At 35.0% G+C, this 7441-nt stretch overlaps 1 protein-coding gene across 5 annotated transcripts in view; it reads left to right on the top strand.

Moving 5' to 3' along the window:
* Positions 1–84: 84 nt before the first annotated feature.
* LOC111056922 (PR domain zinc finger protein 10) overlaps positions 85–7441 on the top strand; it is a 61967-nt gene continuing 54610 nt past the window's right edge. For 4 of the 5 annotated variants that reach the window (XM_039428518.1, XM_039428516.1, XM_039428517.1 and 1 more), the window contains exon 1: positions 85–243. The gene's annotated coding sequence lies outside the window, so the exon portion shown is untranslated. The remainder of the gene's footprint in view (positions 244–7441) is intronic. The other variant, XM_039428514.1, reaches the window with a different exon arrangement.

Genomic DNA, 7441 nt, shown 5'->3' with positions numbered 1-7441 from the left:
CTATGTGAACTCATTTCGTTGCTAAGGAGAAAGACGTCCGTGACGTCACGTTATCGCATTTCACGAGATTCTATCTGCAGCTGCAGTCTGCTCAAGCTCGCAGACAGCACAGCTGAAGGTGGGCTCGAGATTCTAGGCTATAAAATCGAAATCGAAAAACGCGATTAAAAATTCAATTTAAATTGTTTTAGTCATTGGTGATTGAATCTGTAATGTTCTGAAGGATTTATCAACAGTTTGATTGTAAGTATTAATCTGCTTTCTTCCTAAATCCAACTTGTCTCCAAACTAAATTGTATCATTCACACCCTCCGGTTCTAATGGAACATTCCTAATAATTTTGTTACTCATCTCAATATTTTGTGATTCTTTTCAATCCATCAAACTTGTTTTGAAAATAGCCAAGAGATTTTCTATTTGTTATTCCTTGAACACAAATCATTTGTTGATATCACAGATCCAGAAAGCTGAATATTAGCTGCTTGAATTTAAATTTTATGAGGGGTAAAACTAGGTAACAGCTGAAGCGATTGAATAAAATCCAATGAAACAGTGAATTATAAGTATGGCGTCATCTATCTATAAAACTGTCTATCGTAACTGTACAACTATCTAATGCTAAGTTTAAGAAGTTCTTAACAGCCTATTCTGATTGGTAGACAGCATCAAATTAAAAATGTATGATTACTATAAGAACTTTTACTGCCACCAAATATGTCTTGCTTGAAGATTGTTCTTTGTCTTTTCTATTACTTTGTTTTATCCATTATCACAGAATCTTGCTTGCAACTAACCTCACTTTGTAACCTAACCTATCGTTCAATATTGATGATGCGTTTATTGTAGAAATCCTATGATTTTTTGTAAGTTGAACAGTGCAGCTAGTGCTTAGTAGATTATATAACAAGGAAAATATCAGTCAATATTTAATAATATTGTATAATTATATAATTACTGTTCAGTTATCAAAAAAGCGAATAGTTTATCAATGTTGTTTTCCATGATTGTACTGATGAACCAATTAATAAAAGCTCTTCAACAGGATTCAAATGAAAAGTGGTTCACTAAAACCACTCAACTGGAGGTCGTGGACATTTTTTGGCAGTCTATTGTGAATTTTTTGGGCTTGAATGGGGTAGCTGCTATGCGAACTCGACAGTCAGGTGGCTGGTTAAGTCCCGCCGCAAAGTTAGACCCACGCTAATCCACGAAAAGTAACTTACGCCGTGGGATGTTTTGTAAACCATTGCTATAGAATTATTCATAATCGCCGTGGCATGTTTTGTATTGATATAGAATTATTCATAATCAATCAGCTGACAAGTGGATTATTTATTGCATGTATTACACAGATGTCTAGAGAAGCCTAGCAATGGTTTACAAAACATCCCACGGCGTGGTTGCATTTCGTAGATTAGCGTGGGTCTACTTTGCGGCGGGCCTAATATCAGTGCGACTTCTTGTGTTATGCTGATACAATAGACCTCAATCTTGGAATCTGTGGAGTTCCCCATTCAGCTGTAGATATATTGGCTGTCAGTACTTTTAGTCTGAAGTAACTATTTAAGAGGCCGTGGTAGGCTGTCAGAGAAGGTACATGATGGTTACTTATCTGGTATATCGTTATATTTCTGTACCTTATACCTTCTTCTTCATCCATTACCCACACTTGTGGGATCGATGGCGTCATTTCACAATGAAAGTCAGAAACAAAAAAAAAAAAAAACACTAATTTATCTTGATAAGATGGCAGTGATCAAGATAAAACACACTTAGTTAACATATAAGGCCTTGCTCTTTGACTTACTGGCAAGTTAGCCAGATAGTATTTGAGAAAGGTCATCGTCTAAAAAATCCTGTACATCATAATAGAGCCCTGGCTCTCAGAAAACCGGTCACAACCCTCTCGAACTTGCTGGTATCCAACTGCTTCACTCCTGCAGGTAGCATACCCGCTATCTCTGGAGGCGCACCCTGGGTATGTCAAACAGCACTCGATGCCTGGTGCTATGGTGATGTACATCATTCCGAGTCAACAAATCGTTTCCTGTTCTTGAGGCAGTCTTCGCGACAAGCTGCAGATGATGTTTTGCGTCTTGCTCTCGTTTAGTTGGAAGCGATTGACCTGGAACCATGAAGTTGAAGACCGCAGATGCTCCGCTGACATCTCCAACACATGCTGAAGATCATTGTCAGATGATAGCAATGATGTATCATCAGCGAAGAGAAGAGTTGAGCCATTGTCGTCCAGGTCATTTATCATTATGATAAACAGGATTGGCCCCAGTATTGAACCCTGAGGCCTAAATCAAAATCTTGACAACGATCTGGAGATGGAAAAGGATGGAGTTATCTGCCTTGTATAATGACAGAAACGGATAGCGAACCAATGCTAATCAGATGCTAACTTTAAAACGTTAATTTCACTCTAGGAATAATTATAAATGATATAGGTAGTGGATTAGTAAGTGACCATTCAACTACTATTATTTCTGATTACGGTACTCTCTTATTGCTGTATTTAGTCCAGCTTTTGGGATAAACTGTATGTTCTTTCTAAAATTCCGTTATGCTTACATCAAATTCGAAGCTGTTGATTTAAGAGTTGGGCTCAACTCACACTACCTCAACTCAAATCGTACGACTCCAGTCGAGTATACTCCAGTCTCTCGACCTTATGACTTTTTTGCTCATTGTCACTACTTCAGTTCCATGCATCTCCATTTCTAACCTCACATTATTAAAAATATGAGATCCTATTCGTCACTTCTGCGCATGTAACAAATTTTATAATAATCATCATGAATATATTGTCTCATCTAAAATGATAAAACATAACCTCTCTTTCATTCAACTGCATGGTACTATGCAACTGAAGTCGAGGCTCGACCAACATGTCGAGTCGACGCTCGACTCAGTCTCACAGTCGTAAGGTCGCGTAGACTAGAATCCACTGGTCTGAGTGTCACCATTCTTAAAAAAAAATGCTGCGTCGAGAAGAGGCTAGAGTCGCAGTCTCTTCTCCACTTGAGTCGCATGAGTGTCAGTCCAGCCTTACTTGGTTGGAAGTGAACAATAATTCAGATTACAAAAAGGAACAAAATAATAAGAAAACAAAGATATTGTCAAATTTCACTAAAAATTTATTAAAAACTTTAAAACAGAACCATGGTTTCACGTAGTTAACCAACGCATCATCCTCAGTACAGCTGATGGTTTTTAATAAATTTTTAGTGAAATTGACAATATCTTTGTTTTCTTATTATGGAGAGATTTCACAACATCACCATCAATTCTACTAATTTTATAAAAGGAACAAACATTGAAAATGAAGAGATGAATTCATCATTGTACCAACTTTGATCGGAATAAGTAATATTTCAAGATTTTTAATATTAAATTAAATGTTCATGCTTTAAGAGCATATATTTTTTGTTGAAATATTATCCTACTATAAATTTTATAATCAATCTTTTACAATTTTTGAGAATATGAAATGTTTCTCCTAATCCCCTTTCAGCTCAACTGAGAGTAAGTAAACGTGGGCTTCACTCACATAAGATTTATATCCATCTCCATTAAACCCTAGTGTTAAAGAGACTTTAAATGCCAATTTATTGACATATAATCCGCAAGAAAAAGCTTATTAGTTGATGAAACCTAAATTTTCAACGAGATATTTAGCTACATTTAAATTATTTCTCTTACTTTAACCTTCTATTTCAATATTGAGAATCCAAGTACACACACTTTCAGTCCCTTCAAATTCAAATCCAATTCTAGAGGCGTCAAATCCGTTCCGTTTGGTTGGATCTTCTATTTGGATAATACATATCATGTCGAGTTGAGAATAGACCGACTTTACATGTTGAATTATACATAACACAAACACGTGCCGCAGACTAAAGTTCAGGTTAGGTTAGTTTGGTGTTGGGTTGGGTTAGGTTGATGTCGAGTTAGGATTTAATTCGGTTTGCTGTTGTGTCACTCTTGATGACATGTTGGTGAAGAGAAGAGGAGAAGTTATAGGAGGAAGCAAGTTGCATGTGTCTACAAACAGAAACTGACGGGCAAAATTCTAGAGCCTCAGAATTTAATGCACAATGCATGTTGCAGTGTTATTAATAGCATTAGCAGCCGGTCGATATGCAGCCTTAGCCTGTAAGCATGGCCTAGTCGAGTCAGCTGACATTGAGAGCAAAGTGTCAACACGCTTCTGCCTGTGTTTACTGTTTATCTTTGATGTGAAATTCGATTCATGTCGTTGATTTTTGTCCATTAGGGCCGTATGCAACTCGGTGCATCTTAATCAAGCAGCTGATTGTTGAACTTAGAAGATGCTTAACTCACGGCTCCAAATCTCAACAATCAATAACATGAACTTAGTAACTTAGTTGCACAGCATTGAATATAAACAAACTGAAGAAAGTCGATGGCTCTCAATCCTTTAGCTGATCGGATTAGCGTTAATATCTAGTGGCGGATTAAATAGTTCAACTAGATTTTTCATTATTATTTATTATTATTACTATCAATACTAGTAGTTCTATGAACAGTGGACCTCACGCAGTATTCTCATCCACAAGTACCTGATTGAAACTATAGACCTTATGGAAATACAGCAATAGACTGGCAACTCCACACATCTGTGTAATCACTTGTCAGCTGATTTATGGAGATTAATTATATAGTATGATTTTTACTCTAATATTGGCGTATGAAGGAGGCTCCTTTTCCTTTTATATTATCCTTGAAATGCAAAATTTCCATAACCTTGTATATACGTCGACGCGTAATTAAAAAAGGAACATATCTGTCAAATTTCATGGAAATCTATTACCGCGCTTCGCCGTAAATGCGCAACATATAAGCATATAAACATTTAAACATTTAAACATTAAGAGAAATGCCGAACCGTCGACTTGAATCTTAGACCTCACTTTGCTCGGTCAATTATGATCAGTTACAAATCCTATCCTATACTATTAAACGAGCAACTTGTTTATAAGTTTAGATGTTTATATGTTTGTATTTCACCGAATCTCGAAAACGGCTCTAACGATTCTCACGAAATTCAGATCTTAGTAGGTTATAATATAAAGATTCGATTGCACTAGGTCTCATCCCTGGGAAAACTCGCTGAAGGACATTAAAAGGATATTTATTATTCATCCTTGGAAAAACAGCTGATAATAATTATTTCGTCGTCTGTTGGTGATGGAAGTGAGTGAGCGAGTTCATGTGTGTGGGACTGTGTCAAAATTATGACTCAGCCGTTGAACTTTTGTAATCATTCAATCAGGTATTTAGTTCCGGTTGCAAAAAACCGGGTTATTTTCAATCCTGATTAATTCCAGTAGATCCTTCTTTTTGAAATGGTCTTCTCTTATTTGGTTCACGTGAAGTTAATCAGGATTAAAATTCAACTGGCTTTTGTGCAACCGGGCCTTTGTGAGGGAAATTTTTGTATTCCTCTGGGAATTAATCTCAATTTACTGTTATTAGATAGAACATTTCTGTATGAATGTGATTATAATTTCTTCTTTGGTAATAATTCTTTTATGCTTTTGTACTCCAGAGCGAAGCTCGGTCCCAGATATTTGGGTTTAAACCTCCAGCTAATTCAATTATGCTTAAACTAAGGATGTGTTCACACAGAGATCGTACAGAACGGGTTTAGGAGGATTTAGATATCCATATCATGCCATTCTAAGACCGCTGGAACTCGTAACACCTGACCGCTCTCTATGTGTACAAATACTCTAAGATAGTGCATATAATTGAGATAGGCAAACGGAGAATATAGTTCATCTGGTTGCTATTGATAACCAGCTTTGGTCTAATTTCGAGTTGATTGATAGATGCCGGTAGTTGAGGATAATTTGGAACAATATTTAGGTGTTGTTACTTTACTAGGCTGGCAGGAATTGAGACTCTTTTTTAGGATGCTTATAATACTCGTACATTAGAAAACCCATTAGATTAAAATTATACTGGAAAATGCTGATTCAGTCAGAGTTACCACCAGATATTATTTGAAATCAGTGGTGTATACGGCCCTCATAGTTTTCAAGCTATCCTGATTTTTTTTTTATCCAGTTATGTAAATCACACTTCGCGTTCCATTTAATTTATACAAGGTACTTATTATCTGTTAGATTTTTGCTTATATTAAACGTTTTAGAAATAAGTTAGATATACATTTAATTGTTTAGGTGGTAGGCTAATATACTTATTGGTTAAATTTAAATGCTCCTCCATCTTTTTAATATTTGAACTCACCTCAAGATGTGAAGAAAAGTTTCTTATGTGCATGTAAACATATTCCCATGTACATTATGTATAACTTGCACAATCACTCTCAAAAATCTACCTGAATAACTTTTTATTATCTAACCACACCATAACAAAAAATGTAGTAAGAGTTGGTTGATGAAAACCACCTCATACATGAATTACAGAATTAGAATAGTTATTTAAACATAGTATAAGAAAAAAAATGATGGCATTAGCATTCTAATGAATTATGAACTTATGAGTTTTGGAATATTATTAACTTTCAGATGGATACTTACTCAAGTTCTTTTTTATCCATTCTCTATCTGTGATCAAATCAAAATCATTCGCTACAGCATAGAATCTTCTGAGGAAACATCGATAAAAAATTAAATTGTACAAATTTTTTTAAATCTAATCTTATATATACAAAATTTAATTCTAAGGTCTCATTATGCCATGTTATCTCATGTATCACAATTATAAGTGAAAATAAAATCTACTGCAAAACATTATAATATTTTTGAATCCTATTATTAAAGGGTGTTTCCGAACTCCCTACCAATATTCTGGGTCATTGTTCCTGGGTACAAAACATATCTGAATATCATTTTCAAAATGTTCAAAAGCTCTTAGTTGCTCACACAGCCGTTTGTGCCTTTTCCACTCACAATTTTCTTTTCTAAATAATGGCTGAAGATGAGGAAGTGAAACTTTGCACAATCATTTATGACATCTAGACAGAGCTACAAAAATTATGACAATTTTTCAAATTTATAGAACAAAGTGGTGGCCGTTTAAAATTTTATTTCAAGAATAACCAAAAAACCGTAGATTTTACAAAGCAATTACAAGAATGTCATCTTTTAGTAATTTTAATTTCAAATCGATTGATACCTTATTTGTCAAGATTGAACTAATATTAAGTGAGATATGTCAGCTGAAGGTTTGTTGCAGTGCACACCAAGGCATGCTGATAAAATCACCTCAATAATGCAACAATTTCCATTTGCATTACATGTTATTAGTAAACGATTCTAGATCATTTACAATAGTATATTGTTACATAACCCTCTAAAGGTAGGTTACCTATCACTTGAGCTGCCATATCTTTTCAATCTTGAAAAATGAGGTGTCAATCGATTTGTAATTAAATTTACTAAAA

Source organism: Nilaparvata lugens, chromosome 5 (assembly GCF_014356525.2).
Source record: "Nilaparvata lugens isolate BPH chromosome 5, ASM1435652v1, whole genome shotgun sequence".
Taxonomy (NCBI): Eukaryota; Metazoa; Arthropoda; class Insecta; order Hemiptera; family Delphacidae; genus Nilaparvata; species Nilaparvata lugens.
Note: the sequence above shows the minus strand (reverse complement) of the source record. Positions and strands in the feature narration are given on the sequence as shown.